Below are 17,913 nucleotides of genomic sequence, written 5' to 3' on the forward strand. Positions count from 1 at the left end.
CCAGAAATTGCAAAATGTGTGTAATGAAACGAAAATAACGCAACACCGTCTTTTCACTTCCATATGCGTACGATATGGTTCTATCTGAATAAATAGAGGTTGAAGATGGCAAACGGCACTTAGTCAGCGTGAGTGTGAGCTCCCTGATTTATCTTTTAACATTGTTTTAATGAGCATAGCAACCTTTTAACCTTTTAACTTTTAACTTTAGTTTTTAGTTTTTAGTCTTAGTTTTAAATTAGTAAGTAGGAGGACGCCTTTTTCTATCGGGGAGACAACCATTAACCTTGAAACTGGGGCGGTTGCATGAAGAGAGAAATCACTAAGCAACTATACAGCCCTGCTTGTGGGAGAGGAACTGGGAAACGTACCAGAGATTCCAGAGATATAGACGACACAGAGGAACTGAGATGCCTGCCTCTTGCTAAACAAACAAAAATTAGCGAATCTGAAGGTACAAAGGATATTTTTAATATCCCGGTTTCAAACTCTTTCACGCTGCTAGCAGAGATGAATGACGAAGAAACCAGTGTGAAAGAACCTTTTGATAACCTGCCTACTAAACCTTCAAGCAATAATAATACTGGCATCCACTCGAATGTTTGCACTAGAGCCCATGAAAGCTGCATTGATGAGATACTATTTGAACACTCAACTACTTTAGACCTGGTTGCTAGAACAGTGGACTACATCTTTAAATACATAAAAGACATCCGAGGATCCTTGGAGAAGATTATCTCGCTTGTATCCCTAACAGGTAAAGACAGTTCCCCTGATGTACCACCTGAGATGAAGCCCTTACAAATGCCCAGAGCACCCGTTTTACCTCATACCTCCTGTATAATTCCTCAAGCTGCTGGCAATCAGAAAAGTGAGCAAGGTGAGCAAAATAAGAAGGAACAACAGTCTGCACCTCCTCACAAACTGCTGCTGCAAGCTACCAAAATCTGCCTAACGGTTTGCCCCTTTAGAGGCAAGGTAATAAACTGGCATTATAAGAGTGATATAAGGAGACACCTAGCGGAGCTTCTGAGAGTAATCCCTAGCTCTATTGACCTGAGGCATATTGATCATATTAGCAGCAGACCTCAGAGGCAGAGAGTGCTGCTCTCCTTTAAAACCAAAAAGCTCCCTGCACTTATTATGTCCTCAAGAAGCCTTCTAATTAACTATGGAATCCTTGCTACAAGAGTCTTTACCAATACCAAGATCTGCCCCCTCTTACCAAACTGCTCGTTCAAAAAGAAAGCAGATAAGTCTGAGGGTCCGCCAATTGCCACGACCCCAACTCCCCTGGCCGCAGATCTAATCAGCTGGATTGACGCCCCCCTGCCTCCACTGACAAAGGCTATACATCTGGAGAATTCTACGGAGCGTGAGTTACTTCTATCCTTCTCCCAATTGCCAATTGCCAAAACTGGAGCGGACAGAGATAACAGACAGATTGGACGAGTTGCTACTCTGTCTCCGTAACTCAGAAGATCATGCTCATGTAAATAAGATGAATTCCTCACCAATTGTAGATCAGTCTACACAAGCCCAAGTGGTACCTGCTTTAACGACCTTTGATCTGCAACCTGGCTGTACACGGCCTCGGGATGTCAAGCCCGGGCAGGATACAGTGGAAGATTCGACAACCCTCTGGTCAAACTCGGAAGCTGTGGCAAGACTGGATGCTCTTTTGGAGGCAAACCGAAAAGGATGCCTTCCACCTGCCTTACACTGCATGTTCCCTACAGCATCCGCAGATCCAAAAGGCCCACCCCCCTCAATCTTAGAGCATACTTTAAATGTAGAGTCTATGGACCTGTCGTTAAGTGATACTCCTGTGCACCAGAATCCATCCCTGCAGCTACCAATAATTAAGCCTCAAACCATGGCTGCTGCTGCGGTAAGTGGTGCTCGGAAATTGCCTGGTAAGCAAGCTACAATTACTTCCTTCTTCCAGCCTATTGCCCCCCCTCGCCGCATGCATTCCCAGGTGGATTCTGCCGTGCTGGTTCCGCAAGGCCCAGCATGACTCGAAGGGGTGACCAGGAGATTACTAACTTTCTTATCCTGGAATGTAGCTGGCATTAAACCTAAGCTGATGGATCCATCCTTTGTCGCCTACATAAAAGGCAGCCATATTCTTTTGCTGCAAGAGACCTGGGCTTGTGAGGGCTTCTCCCTATCAGGGTATAAGGGCTTCTACCTGAATGCACAACAGAATTTACTATCATCTGGCAGACCACAAGGTGGGTTGGCTACCCTAGTTTCTTTGGCCTTAAACCTGCAGGTGGAACAAATCGACATCCAGTCGTCATCCATGCTGGGTGTAAAGCTACAAACAGCGGAGGAAGTGTTTGTGGTGATTAATGTTTATTTGCACCCAATCTATAAGAAAAACCTGGTGGACCAAAGATGGAGGGAAATTCAACAGACTCTTGAAACTCTCCTAGAGAAATATCCTGAAGCCACCTTCCTAGTTGCAGGAGATTTCAATGGCCGATTGTCTCACTCTGATAAATCATTATTTGCTAAGTATAATAAATATCCCTCACTACCCATTTTAACCTCAGACCTTTTACCCAGGAATTTTAAAGACAGTGTTGCTACATATGCAGGTTTTAAATGTAGACAAACCTTGATGGCTCTTAATTTTCACCTTTTAAACGGAGCTCTCAGTTCTGATTACCCTGCCGAATTTACTTTCTGGTCAGGCTCCCGAGCCTCTACCATAGACTTTATTTGGACATCAGTAGACCTAATTCCCAAAATTTCCAACTTTAGGGTGGTAACGAGGCTGGAAAGTGACCATTTTCCATTAGAACTTTCTCTGACCCTGGATGGAGAATTGGCTACCTATTCCTGTGTGCCTATTACAAATAACCAGCTTCAGATGAGGCCCACGGCCTTAAAATGGACCGACAATATGGCTCAACGGATAAATGAACTCCTTTGGTCTGACCAACTGCAAGAGACAAGGGACTCCCTTATCCAGGCAGTTGAGCCACTGCCAATATATGACAATTTAGTAAAACCTTCGTTGGCTAAGACCCTGGTAATGAATAGTAACCATTTCTCTCATAAAAAGTGGTTTGACGAGGAATGTAGGCACTTCAAGAACAACCTATATAATGAATTCTTGGCATATAGGGCATCAAATGACTCCGCACCTAGCAGTCACCTTATGAACCTCAAGAGAAGGTATAAAGCACTATTAAAGGAAAAGAAGCTTGCGGCAGAAAGAAATGATTGGAAGAACCTTCTAAAAGCTGCAGAAAATAGAAATCCCTCCTCCTTTTGGCATCAAATTTCCAGATATCTGGGTAGACCGTTGTCAAGGATAGAACCCCAAATTTCAGCTGACACCTGGGAAAGCTTCTTCTCCGTTTTATATGCAGCTCACGCAGCCAGCGGAGTAAGGTTAGATTTGGCCCCCTTGCCAGAGTGGGATCCTGTTACCTGCTCTGAAGTGGAAACACTTATAGGCCAATTTGAGGTGGGCAAGGCACCCGGAGACGATCTTATTTCCATAGATGTTATTAAAGCCAATAAGGATTGGTGGTGTCCACCCCTAGCAGCTCTTTTTACTTATATAAACAAAACAGCACAATTTCCTCCAAGCTGGAACTCTGCACTGATTGTGTTAATTCACAAGAAAGGGCCGCGCACAGACCCGGCCAATTTTAGACCAATTAGCCTGCTAAATGTTATTGGGAAGATCTATTCAAGATTTCTACTTAACAAATTAACGACCTGGATGGAAAGCAACAATATCATCGCAGAGGAGCAGGCGGGTTTCCGCCCCGGAAGATCAACAACAGACCAAATCTTAATCCTAAATCACTTGGCCACCAAGTACGCTGGCAATGGCCTAAAAGCCCTCCACATCGCCTTTATAGACTTTAAGCAGGCCTTTGATCTAATTCCCAGGAACCAGCTATGGACAAAATTGGCAGCGACATCTATCGACCGTCGCCTTCTCTTGCTGATTATTAATTTGCATACAAATACCCTCTTGAGGATTAGGATAGATAGTAAGGGGCTAGTCTCCAATCCGGTTGCCACCACTAGGGGGGTAAGACAGGGCTGTTTGCTTGCCCCTGCTCTGTTTAACTTCTATATTAATTCGCTAGTGGCACATATGGCAAATGCTGATTTCCATCCACCAAAACTGGCAGGACGAGCCTTAAATGTCCTACTGTATGCGGACGATGCCGCCCTATTAGCTACCTCCCCCATCGGATTAAGGAGGATGCTTCGAGCTCTTCATGAATATGAGACCCAACACGAGCTCCAATTAAATTATGCCAAGACCAAAATAATGGTCTTTGCTGCTCGACCGAAACCTAATTTATGGTCAATTAATGGTATTCCTTTAGAGCAGGTCAGTTGCTTCAAGTACCTGGGTCAGGTTGTAAGATCAAATAGGTCCTTCCTGGCGCACAGAGAATACATAGCCTCGAACGCATCCAAAGCAGCCCTGGTGATTAGAACCCTGTACTCCAAGAAACAGGCACAAACTGTCAATGTTGCCTTACGTCTCTTTAAAATGAAAGTCCTCCCTCTCCTGCTGGTGGGCATTGCCTTGGGCTCACGTAGGGATTTTGAAAAATTGGAATCTATCCAAACCCAATTCCTCAGGGCCATACTCAGGATCCCCCCCTCCGTGGCAGGCGCGATCATGAGATTGGAAACCGGTTGCCAAGCCTTTAGGTATGTGGCCCTGAAAGCGAAGCTATGGCTATGGCTCAAGCTCTGTTTCAGACCGGTGGGTTTGGCCCCCTTGATTCTGAGGGATAACTTTAAATCTCCATGGGAAGGGGAGATAGTGGAGGAAGTGCAGAAGTGTGGGTTGTCCTCCCTTTATATAGAGTCCATGACGTATAGTCACGCAAAGGCGGTGATCGCGCAAAGATTAAGGGATATTGCCAGACAGGAGGACATAGCCCGTGTGAAACCTGGGTTGTTTCTGGGGGAGCAGTTGTATCGGGCTGCTCCAGCTTGCTACCTGGCGGATATCCACTACGTGGAATACCGCAGACTATTTACTGCGGCTAGGCTGAATGTTCTTGACTCGGCGGTCCTGAAGGGAAGATATGGAGGAGTTCCATATGACCAGAGATTATGCCACTGTGCATTGGGTGAGGTAGACTCCACAGAGCACATTTTATTGAGCTGTCCCTTCTACAACGATTTAAGACAGTATCTTATAACACCATACTTACCCTAGCTCAGTTCCCGACAAAGAGGAAAGCAGACAGCATATCTGCTAAATCAGTCTTCTGGGAAAACAACCTTGTCAGTGGCTAAATTTCTTTTCCTGGCACTCAAGTGTCGGAAACGTATAACTGAATGCTTTGATGTGGGTTATCTGTGAGAGGTCTATTTCTGTGGCCCTACCTTACTTATGTATCTCCTATGATGTTATAGTTTATAATTATTGTGTAATGTTTTAATTCTGACTATCGGTCGAATAAAGAGATTGATTGATTGATATTGGATTTCACTTATTTCAAGTCGTTTTCTTTGGTGTTAATGCACATTGACCCAGAAATCGCAAAGTGTGTGTAATGAAACCAAAATAACACAACACCGTCTTTTTGCTTCCATATGCGTAGAAAGAAGACAAATAAGCTTTCTTTGGGCTTATTACAATTCGCATGGTGTTTTTTGGGTGTGCACCAAAATCACCCCCAACCAAAGCAAAAAGGTGTTTTGGGTTCCACGTATATAAAAAGATGATGATAAAGCCCTGATTGGGCTTATTTCAAATTGGTGTTTTTGGGGTTAGAATGCACATTCACTGAAAAAGCGCAGAGTGACATGTTTATTATCAGCCGAAATCAACCATAGGTGTTTCGGTTCTATCTCAATTGAAGGAGAACGAATAAACTTGGATTGTTTTTTCGGTGGTAATTCACCCAAACCCAAACCCAAACCCAAACCTGAACCCGTACCCGTACCCGAAACCGAACCAGTACCCGAACCCTAACCTTAACCTTAACCTTAACCTTAACCTTAACCTTAACCCTAACCCTAACAAAAAAAGTAACCCTAACCCTAAGCATAACCCCAACCCTAGCAAAGAGAAGTGTAATAATCCTAAACAAAGCCAAACAGGTTGTTTTGGGTTCCAGCTACATAGAAAGAAGAATCTTGGATTTGAAATTAGCCCAATCAGAGCTTTATCAATAAGGTAAAAAAAAGCCAAACAGCTCTGATTGGGTTTATTTCAAATTGGTGTTTTGGGGGTTTATTTCAAATTGGTGTTTTGGGAGTTAGAAAGCACGTTCACTCAAAAATCGCAGAGTGACATTTTTGTTATCAGCCCAAATCAAGCATAGGTGTTTTGTTTCCATTTCAATAGAAGGAGGACGAATAAATCATAGAATCATAGAATCATAGAGTTGGAAGAGACCACAAGGGCCATCGAGTCCAACCCCCTGCCAAGCAGGAAACACCATCAGAGCACTCCTGACATATTGTTGTCAAGCCTCTGCTTAAAGACCTCCAAAGTAGGAGACTCCACCACACTCCTTGGCAGCAAATTCCACTGTCGAACAGCTCTTACTGTCAGGAAGTTCTTCCTAATGTTTAGGTGGAATCTTCTTTCTTGTAGTTTGGATCCATTGCTCCGTGTCCGCTTCTCTGGAGCAGCAGAAAACAACCTTTCTCCCTCCTCTATGTGACATCCTTTTATATATTTGAACATGGCTATCATATCACCCCTTAACCTCCTCTTCTCCAGGCTAAACATGCCCAGCTCCCTTAGCCGTTCCTCATAAGGCATCGTTTCCAGGCCTTTGACCATTTTGGTTGCCCTCCTTTGGACACGTTCCAGTTTGTCAGTGTCCTTCTTGAATTGTGGTGCCCAGAACTGGACACAGTACTCCAGGTGTGGTCTGACCAGAGCAGAATACAGTGGCACTATTACTTCCCTTGATCTAGATGCTATACTCCTATTGATGCAGCCCAGAATTGCATTGGCTTTTTTAGCTGCCGCGTCACACTGTTGGCTCATGTCAAGTTTGTGGTCAACCAAGACTCCTAGATCCTTTTCACATGTACTGCTCTCAAGCCAGGTGTCCCCCATCTTGTATTTGTGCCTCTCATTTTTTTTGCCCAAGTGCAATACTTTACATTTCTCCCTGTTAAAATTCATCTTGTTTGTTTTTGCCCAGTTCTCTAATCTGTCAAGGTCGTTTTGAAGTGTCATCCTATCCTCTGGGGTGTTAGCCACCCCTCCCAGTTTGGTGTCATCTGCAAATTTGATCAGGATGCCCTTGAGTCCATCATCCAAGTCGTTGATAAAGATGTTGAATAAGACTGGGCCCAAGACAGAACCCTGTGGCACCCCACTAGTCACTCTTCTCCAGGATGAAGAGGAACCATTGATGAGCACCCTTTGGGTTCGGTGAGTCAGCCAGTTACAAATCCACTGAGTGGTAGCATAGTCAAGACCGCATTTTACCAGCTTCTTTACAAGAATATCATGGGGCACCTTGTCAAATGCCTTGCTGAAATCAAGGTAGGCTACATCCACTGTGTTCCCTTCATCTACCAGGCTTGTAATTCTGTCAAAAAAGGAGATCAGGTTAGTCTGACATGACTTATTTTTCAGAAATCCATGCTGACTATTGGTGATCACAGCATTCCTTTCTAGGTGCTCACAGACTGTTTACTTAATGATCTGCTCCAGAATCTTCCCTGGTATTGATGTCAGACTGACTGGGCGGTAATTATTTGGGTCCTCTCTTTTCCCCTTTTTGAAAATAGGGACAACATTTGCCCTCCTCCAGTCTCCCGGGACTTCGCCTGTTCTCCAGGAATTCTCAAAGATGACTGCCAGTGGTTCTGAGATCACATCTGCCAGTTCTTTTAATACTCTTGGATGCAGTTCATCTGGCCCTGAAAACTTGAATATATCTAAGCTAGCCAAATATTCTTGTACTATCTCCTTAGTTATTCTGGGCTGCGTTTCCTTTGCTGAATCATTTGCTCCAAATTCTTCAGGTCGGGCATTGTTTTCTTTATCGGAGAAGACTGAGGCAAAGAAGGCATTGAGGAGTTCAGCCCTTTCTGTGTCCCCTGTTTGCATTTCACCATCTTCTCCTCTGAGTGACCCCACTGTTTCTTTGTTCTTCCTTTTGCTACGAACATACCCATAAAAGCCTTTTTTGTTGCTTTTAACCTCTCTAGCAAGCTTGAGTTCATTCTGTGCTTTAGCTTTTCTGACTTTGTGTCTACACGTGCTGGCTATTTGTTTGAATTCCTCTTTGGTGGTTTCCCCCCTTTTCCATTTTTTGTACACATCCTTTTTTAATCTTAATTCAGTTAAAAGTTCTTTAGATAGCCACCCTGGCTTCTTTAGGCACCTTCCATGTTTCCGTCTCATTGGTATTGCCTGACGTTGTGCTTTTACTATCTCGCTCTTAACAAACTCCCAGCCATCATGAACTCCCTTTCCTTTTAGTATTGCTGTCCATGGGATCTCACCCAGCACTTCCCTAAGTTTTATGAAGTCGGCTTTCTTAAAGTCAAGAAATTGAGGCCTAGTATGCTTGGCTGCTCCTTTCCGCTGTATAGTAAACTTCAGAAGAGCATGATCACTCGCGCCTAATGATCCTTCCACTTCTACCCCACTAACCAGGTCATCAACATTGGTTAGGACCAGATCTAAAATGGCTGTTCCTCTTGTTGCTTCTCCCACTTTCTGGACAATGAAGTTGTCTGCAAGGCCAGTGAGGAATCTGTTGACCTTATGCTCTTGGCTGAGTTTGACATCCAACAAATATCCGGGTAATTGAAGTCCCCCATTACTACTATCTCCCTTCCTTTTGCATGCTTGGCCATCTGTTCCAGGAAGGCATCATCTATGTCCTCCGTTTGGCTTGGGGATCTATAGTAAACTCCCACAATGAGATCTCTGTTATTCTTCTCTCCCTTAATTTTGACCCAAATGCTCTCACTTTGGCTTTGAGGTTCTAAATCTTGGATCTCTTCACAGGTATACACATCCCTGACATATAACGCCACTCCTCCTCCTTTCTTGTCTGGTCTGTTTCTCTGAAATAGATTGTATCCCCCCATTATTACATTCCAATCGTGGGACTTATCCCACCAGGTTTCAGTGATACCTATTATGTCATATTTAGTTTGCTGTACCAAGAGCTCAAGCTCATCTTGTTTATTTCCCATGCTTTGCGCATTAGTGTACAGACATTGAAGTCCATTAATCATTCCCCCGTGTCTCTTATTTAAGGATTTTTTCCTCCCACCACAAGGTCCGCGTGCTGTTTGCTCCATTTGGTCTATGACATTTGTATGATCATCTTCATTAATTGATAGACTCCTACCTTCAGGAGCACTGTCTCCCTCCCCCACATTAGTCAGTTTAAAGCCCTCCTGATGAGGTTTCTGAGATTTTTGGCAAAAACATTTCTCCCAACCGTTGTGAGGTGCAGCCCATCACTTGCCAGAAGTCCATCCTCAAGAAACTGCAGTCCGTGATCTAAGAATCCAAACCGTTCCTGTTTACACCATTTGCGAAGCCAGCTGTTCACTTCCACTATTTTCCCCTCTCCCCCTGGGCCACGTCGTTCAACAGGGAGGACAGATGAGATGACAATTTGTGCATTTAGTTGCTTCAATTTCCTGCCGAGAGCCTCGTAGTCTCTTTTGATCTTCTGGAGGCTATTGCTTGCAGTGTCATTGGTTCCCACATGAACCAAGAGGAAGGGGTATTTGTCAGTGGGTTTTATGATTCCTTGCAGTCGTTCAGTTACATCTTGGATCTTAGCCCCGGGGAGACAGCACAGTTCCCGTGACATCTTGTCAGGCCCACAGATCACTGCTTCTGTTCCCCTCCGTAGGGAATCCCCTATCACCACTACACGCCTCCTCTTGGGTTTGGTCGGGGTTCTTCCGTGAGCTGTCTGTTCCAAGGTCGCCTGCACATTCCCTGCACATTTAGATTTAAAATCTAAATCTAAAAGATGGGTATAAGTGCGTGCGCCGCTAGAAACCCTGCCCCCTCTGACCTTTACACAGGGAAAACAGCTAATCAGCCACAAAGAAACACACACACACAAGAAAACCCTTTTTGCTCCTTCTTCAACTGCTGCCCTGCAAACTCTGATAAGCTCCTCCCACAGCTAATCCCCTGCCTCAACAGAAACCCTGCCCCCTCTGACCTTTACACAGGGAAAACAGCTAATCAGCCACAAAGAAACACACACACACAAGAAAACCCTTTTTGCTCCTTCTTCAACTGCTGCCCTGCAAACTCTGATAAGCTCATCCCACAGCTAATTCCCTGCCTCAACAGAAACCCTGCCCCCTCTGACCTTTACACAGGGAAAACAGCTAATCAGCCACAAAGAAACACACACACACAAGAAAACCCTTTTTGCTCCTTCTTCAACTGCTGCCCTGCAAACTCAGTTCTTCGCGGATTTCGACTTCCGGATGGAATACATCCCGGGAGACAACAACGTCATGGCACTATCCAGGAAACCGCAGTATCTCGAGGAAGCGGCACCGGTGGCGGCCAAACACATTTTCGCACCGAAAGCGTGGGCATGCACTTCAGCCACCGTGGACCTGGACGCAGTGCGTCGCGCGCTGCAGACGGATGCCTTCGCACAATCCAAGATGGAGGAGGTGCGAAGCGGCACAGCGAAGGACGACGAGTTCCAGATACGCGACGGACTGCTCACCCTCAAAGGGGCTCTCTACGTGCCTGGGGACAACCTCCGAGATAAAGTCCTGCAGCAGTTACACGACGCGCCCAGTGCTGGGCACTTCGGCAAGGACAAGATGGCGGAATTGGTGGCCAGAGACTTTTGGTGGCCCCAGATGAGGGGAGAAGTCGCGGATTACGTCTCTAGGTGTGACACATGCCAAAGGGCCAAACCAGTGCACAGGAAGCCGGCGGGACTGCTGGAAACGCTACAGACGCCGCTCGAACCGTGGGAGAGGGTGGCCCTGGACTTTGTCACAGATCTGCCCAGTTCGCGAAGCAAAACAGCGGTACTCGTGGTCGTAGACCTGTTCACCAAGATGGCGCACTTCATTCCTTGCGTGAAGGTGGCCACAGCGGAACAGACCGCCAAGCTGTTGATAGACCACGTGTTCAAAGTTCACGGCTTACCGCGGTCCATCCTGTCCGACCGGGGTCGCCAATTCGTCTCCAGCTTCTGGCAGAAGCTGCTGGGTATCCTGAACGTCAAGATCAACTTAGCTTCGGCACGACACCCGCAGACCAACGGACAAGCGGAGAGGGTCAACGCCATCATGCAGCAGTACCTGCGATGCTACGCGAATCAACAGCCCTCGACCTGGGTGGACTACCTACCGCTGGCCGAGTTCGCCTACAACAACACGAAGCACGGGTCTACAGGGGTGACACCGTTCTTCGCCAACAATGGGCGGCATCCCAGAACCTTCCCGGGGTTAGAGACGAAGGGGGAGGGGGAGCCACGGCGTGCAGAGCACTTGGCAGCAGAGTTGCAGGAGGTCCACGACCAACTCCGAAGGACCTTGGAACTAGCAAAACACGCCTACAAAGTGCAGGCAGACAGGCACAGGAGAGTCGGGGAAGACATCCAGGTGGGGGACTGGGTCTGGTTAGCGGCCCAGGCAGTGCCGGCCAGAACGTTAGCTAAGAAGAAGCTCAAACACAAGCAGTTAGGGCCTTAGCAAGTCGAGGCACAAATCAACCCAGTGGCCTTCCGGTTGACACTCCCGGAGGGTTCCAGAATGCTCCCAGTATTTCATAGGTCAGTCCTCACACCCTACAAGGAACCCCACAGGTTTCAGGCGCCAGGGACCGCACCTCGCCCACTTAGAAAGTCGCCAACGGGGGAGGGGTCACCGAGGGCGGCGTCACTCAACGAGGTCACGGAGATTTTAGATTCGAGATGGGGGGAAGAGGGAGTTGAATAGCTCCTCGCCAGGGAAGGTACCCCGGCCAGCGCCAACAGGTGGGTGCCGGACTATGCCTTGGAGGAGCACTACCTCAAAGACGAGTTCCATGCACTCTTCCCGCACAGACCTATGCCGGCAGATTATTTCAACGACTGGCTTTTCACACCCACACTTTCAGCCAGCATGTTCCAGGGGTTCTCATCCGCTGAGGAAACGGCGCAAGACACAAGCTCCCCGGAGGGATCACTCTCGGGGTCTGCCATGGATCGCTCTTATTGGTGGGACACTCAACCGGAGGTGGGGTGGAGCAGGGAACTGCTAAGGGGGCCCTGGCACACAGCATCACCCGAGGTAACAGGGGGAGAGACGGACATGGACGTGTTGGGGGAGGACCTTGGGTTCGAACACGAATGCAGAGAGATGGAAGCAGAGGAGATCGACGTCGACGAGCCCATTACGGGCTGGCCGGATCCAACTGGTCGGCCGCACGCCAGGGGGAAGGAACTGTATCCCGCACTCACCCCCACAGCACTGGAGCACCCGGAACCCGCCCCAGAAGAGGGGGAGGGGGGAAGGGGGGCTTCGAGGGGGGGATGGATGTCAGGGGCTCAGGAGCAGAGGTACAGGGGAGAGAGGAGGTGGAGAGCGAAGGGGAAGGATCTGAGGGCAGCGTAGGGGAGTACGGCAGTGACCTGAGAGATTCCATGAGCTTCTCCAGCGAATCAGAAGATTCCCAGAAGGAGGCGCCGATGGTCAGGGCAAGGGGGGTCCCAGGGGAGACACACCAGAAACAAGGGGCCAGCGGGGACTCCCAAAGCAGCAGCTGGAGATCAGGACCAGCTTCCCCACCAGAGCATAGTGGGGGGGAAGAGTCCCAGGTGTCAGGGGCAGCGTCTCCTCCAGCAGGGAGAGAAGAAGAGTCGGGACTGACCACGCCTCCGTCGGAGAGTGGGGGAACGGAGGGGAGGTCAGGCCCAGCTGGCCTCCCTGAAGGGGGAAGCAGTGACAGGAGCAGTGTAACAGTCAGGAGGAGGGTTGCCGGATGGGCTTGCGTGCCAAGTTCGAATGTACAGGCGCGCGGGACAGCAGAAAACCCGGATGGGGAACAAGGTCCTAAAGCCCATCGGAGGCAGGGGGAAGACTCAGGGGACTCAGCGTCAGAAGAGTCTAGGAAGGGCGAGACCCCAGCTGACAGGCGGACCCAGAGGAGGAAAGAGCAAAGGAAGAGGTGGAGCAAGGCTAGGGTCTTAAACTGGTGTCTGGGGGGAGGAGACTCAGACGGAGCTTCAGCGGTCTAGAGTTTCAGACGTAGAGCTGCGCGCTGCTGATGTGAAAGACAAACTGAACTTCAATAAAGACTCTTGTATATAACAACGGACTGGCGTTGGTCCTTTGTGAGCTGGGACCTTGGGCAGCTCTGACAATATGTGTTTTGGTTCCATCTCAATAGAAAGAGGACGAATAAGCTTGGATTGTTCTTTCTGTGGTCATTCACCCCGACCCTAACCCTAACCCTAACCCTAACCCTAACCCTAACCCTAACCCTAACCCTAACCCTAACCCTAACCCTAACCTTAACCCTGTCCCTAGCAAAGCGAAGTGTAATAAGCCTAAATAAAGCCAAGCAGGTTGTTTTGTGTTCCAGCTACATAGAAAGAAGAATATTGGACTTCACTTATTTCAAGTCGTGTTCTTTGGTGTTAATGCACATTGACCCAGAAATCGCAAAGTGTGTGTAATGAAACCAAAATAACACAACACAGTCTTTTTGCTTCCGTATGCGTAGAAAGAAGACGAATAAGCTTTGATTGGTCTTATTTCAATTCGAATGGGTTAACCCCAACCCCAATCCTAACCCTAACCCTAACCCTAACCCTAACCCTAACCCTAACCCAAACCCATTTTTTTCTTTTTTCAAACATAATTTTTATTAATTTACACCAAAACAAAACAAAAATAAAATTCTGCCTCTTATTATCACAAATTACTTGCACCGGAATCTCCCCCGACCTAAGCAAAAAGGGGTTTTGTTTTCCACCTACATAAAAAGAAGATGATAAAGCCCTGGGACACGACCAGGGTGCCCAATTTCCCCATTACTTTTTATATCAGTCCTGGAGGTTTTGCTAAATATGATTAGGGATGACCAGCAGGTTAAAGGTGTACAGGTCAGAGCTAAACATTATAAGTTAAGGGCCTTTGCAGATGATTTGGTACTTACTTTACAAGAGCCAGATACTAGTACAAAGAGGGTGTTGGAGATAATTCAAGAATTTGGTCAGGTGGCCGGATTCAAACTGAACAAACAAAAGACTAAAGTTTTAGAGAAAAATTAAACAGGTATGGAGAGGGAGAAATTCCAGAATGAAACAGGTTTGACAGTGGTTAAGAAGGTGAAATACCTAGGGGTTCATCTGACATCTAAAAATCTGAATTTGTATAAAGACAATTATGAAAAATGTTGGTCAGAAATCAAAAAAGATCTAGAAATATGGTCAAATTTGAAACTGTCAATGTTAGGCCGAATTGCAGTTATTAAGATGAATGTATTGCCTAGAATGTTATTCTTGTTTCAAACTTTGCAGGTTCTTGACAAGATGGACTGTTTCAAGAGGTGGCAGAAAGACATTTCGAAATTTGTCTGGCAGGGCAAAAAGCCCAGAATAAAATTTAAAATATTGACAGATGTAAAAGAAAGAGGGGGGTTTGCCCTGCCGGACTTAAAATTGTACTATGAAGCAGCAGCGTTTTGCTGGCTGAAAGAGTGGATGCTCCTCGAGAATACAGATATCTTGGATTTAGAAGGTTTCAATAATGCATTTGGTTGGCATGCATACTTATTGTGATGGGATGATGAGCTGCTTGTGCGTAAAAATCGTAGTCCCTCAGAGTTTGTTCAAGTCCACAAGCCTCTGTCTGTGACGGAGCCCCTCAGACATGGCTGCTCTAGTCACTTGCAGATTCCGACAGTGGTTGCTTTCGGAATCGCTTCCAGCATAAAAGCTCCTTAACGGAAACACGTCTTCTGGACTCGCGGCGTGACAGTTTCCGGCGAGGAGTGGGTCTCCCTATGGGAGGTTCAGAAACCTCCCCACTGTTCTCGCTAGACGTGTCCCTGAGCCCTCCCTCTTGCTCGCTTTCCCTCAGAGACCCACGTCTCCCCCTGCTGGCCCCTGCTTCAGCTGCTGGGTCTCTCCCAGCCTCCATGAGCCCTTCCACCACCTGTCCCTCCGATGGCAGTTCCCTGACATCCACCTCCCCTCCAGGACCCCCTTCACCCCCTCCCGTTCCCTCTCCTCCGGGCGGTGAGGAGGTAAAACCCCTAAAAGAGTCCTCTTCATCTTCAGACGTCTCGAACATTTCCCTCCATCGGTCGCCGTTCCGGGTCGCTGAATCCTCCTCCTCCTCGGAATCTGTGAACCCCTCCAACTCCTCTTCCTCATCTGTGGTAGCAAAGTATTCCCTCCGGAACCTCGCTACAGGCTGAGGTTTACGTGGGAACCTCTGATGAAAAGTTTCTATTCAGACCTCGTCATTGACATCCTCTGCCATGACCCAGGTGTTTTCCGACTCCGGTTCCCCTTCCCACATTACCAAATACTCCACTTGATCTCCCCTCCACCTGGAATCGAGGATCTCCGCCACATGGTTGCTGTGTTCCCTTTCCTCCATTGCTGGTCCCCGGGTGAACCTCCCTTCTCTGTCCCCTTTATACGGTGACAGCAACGACCTGTGGAAAACTGGGTGCAGCTTCATGTGGTTCGGTAACCGGAGTCTGAAAGCCACTGGGTTGACCTGTTGCGTGACTTCAAATGGGCCCAGTCTTTTGGGTCTTAACTTCTTACAACCCCCTTTGAATGGTAACCCTTGGGTTGACAGCCACACCTGGTCCCCCACCCTAATGGTTTCACCTTCCCTTCTGTTTTTGTCTGCCTGCCTCTTATACGCCTCCTTGGCCCTGTCTAAGTTAAGTTGGAGCTGACGATGGATCGCTTCCATTTCTTCTACGAACTGTTCGGCAGCCGGGACGCTCCATCTCTCCCCTTCCCCCCCTGGGAAAGCCCTGGGATGGCACCCGTAATTAGCCAAAAAGGGGCTCATCCCTGTGGACACGTTCTCCGCATTGTTGTAGGCAAATTCCGCCAACGCCAGCTTCTCCACCCAATCATTCTCTCTGTCATTCACATAACACCTCAAATATTGCTGGAGGATGCCATTGGCTCTTTCCGCCTGCCCGTTGGTTTCAGGATGCCGGGCAGTCGAAAAATTGACCTCTACATGCAGTAAGCTCATGAGCTTCCTCCAGAACCTGGAAGTAAATTGTTTCCCTCGGTCTGAAACCACCCTCAAGGGGGCGCCATGCAACCTAAACACATTTTCTACAAACAATTTAGCTGTTTCTTCTGCCGTGACAGCATGTGAGCAGGCTATAAAGTGGGCCATTTTGGTTAACAGGTCTACCACAGCCATGATGGCTGTTTTCCCTCTGGACTTTGGCAGATCAGTCATGAAATCTATTGCCACTGCTTCCCATGGTCTTTCAGGTGTGGGTAGCGGTTCTAATAACCCTGCCGGCGCCCGCCTCTCCCCTTTGGCTCGCTGGCATTGGTCACAACCTCTCACATACTCCCGCACATCTTCCCTGACCTTGGGCCACCAAAATTCCCTGGTAACCAGCCACATGGTTTTGTGTTGCCCAAAATGCCCCGCTGTGGGGCTATCGTGCAGCTGCTTGAGTACCTTCCCCCTCAACTCTCCTTCAGGTATATATAATGCTCCCTTGTAATACAACGCCCCGTTTCTCTCCTCAAAACCTCCGGGTTTATCTCCCTCCCTCCTGAGACCCCTGAGTTTGTCCTGGGCGTATTCATCATTCTCCGTTCCCTCTACCAGTTCTCTTTGCCCCCAAACTTCTGCACAAGTCCCGGTACCTTTCTTGCGATGGGGGTAATCTTGCCCTGGGCGTCATGCGTCCTCCTTTCATCCAGCCGTGCCCCTAGTAGAGCCAGTTGCCTCTCCAGATCTCGGTTTCTCTCCTCAAGACTCTGTCCGCCTCTGGCTCCCTCTCCTGCGCCTGCTCCTTCTGTTTGACTCATGACTGTTCCCCAGTGCTCTTACACACAAGCAAGGTAAGGGACTCACGGATTGCTGTCACGGGAAATGGGGTTGCTTGTGTGTAAACCTCCAGCTGTTCCAAACTGCTTAGAAGTTGGTGGTGTCTTTCCCTGACTGAGCAGCCTAGGTGCTGCTGCTGCTCAGTCGCTGGACGTATCCGTGAGTGGGTGTTTCCTAAATTTCCTCCAACATAAAAGCTCCTTGACAGACACCCTTCGCCTCGCCTCTCTGCGCGTAACCCTTCTGCGCAGAGTGGGCATGCCCAGAGGTACCCCTCCACTCTCTGCACTACCTTCAGTGCCAGCATCTCGGAGCCTATCCTCCGAGGTGCTTCCTCCCTCTTCCTTCTTCCTGGTGTCACCGGGACATTCTTCCCCAGATGACCTTCTCTCTCTACCCTTACTCGTTCCTTCTTCTGCAGAATCGGGAAGCACCGCCTCTCCCCTCTGCTCCGATGTCAGTTCCCTGACACTTTGATTGGGCTTTTTTCAATTCGCATGGTGTTATTTGGGTGTGCGCCAGAATCACCCCAAACGAAAGCAAAAAGGTGTTTTGGGTTCCATCTACATAAAAAGAAGATGATAAAGCTCTGATTGGGCTTATTTCAAATTGGTATTTTTGGGGTTAGAATGCACATTCAACCCAAAATCGCAGAAATGTTTGTTACCAGCCCAAATCAAGCCCAGGTGTTTTGGTTCCCTCTCAATAGAAAAAGGACGAATAAGTTTCGATTGCTCTTTCGGTGTTCCTTCACTCACAAATAGCAAAGCGGTGTAATAAGCCTAAACAAAGCCAAACAGGTTGTTTTGGTTTCCAACTACATAGAATCATAGAATCATAGAATCATAGAATCATAGAATCATAGAGTTGGAAGAGACCACA

This window comes from Podarcis bocagei, assembly GCF_964188305.1.
Source record: "Podarcis bocagei genome assembly, chromosome: W".
Lineage (NCBI taxonomy): Eukaryota > Metazoa > Chordata > Lepidosauria > Squamata > Lacertidae > Podarcis > Podarcis bocagei.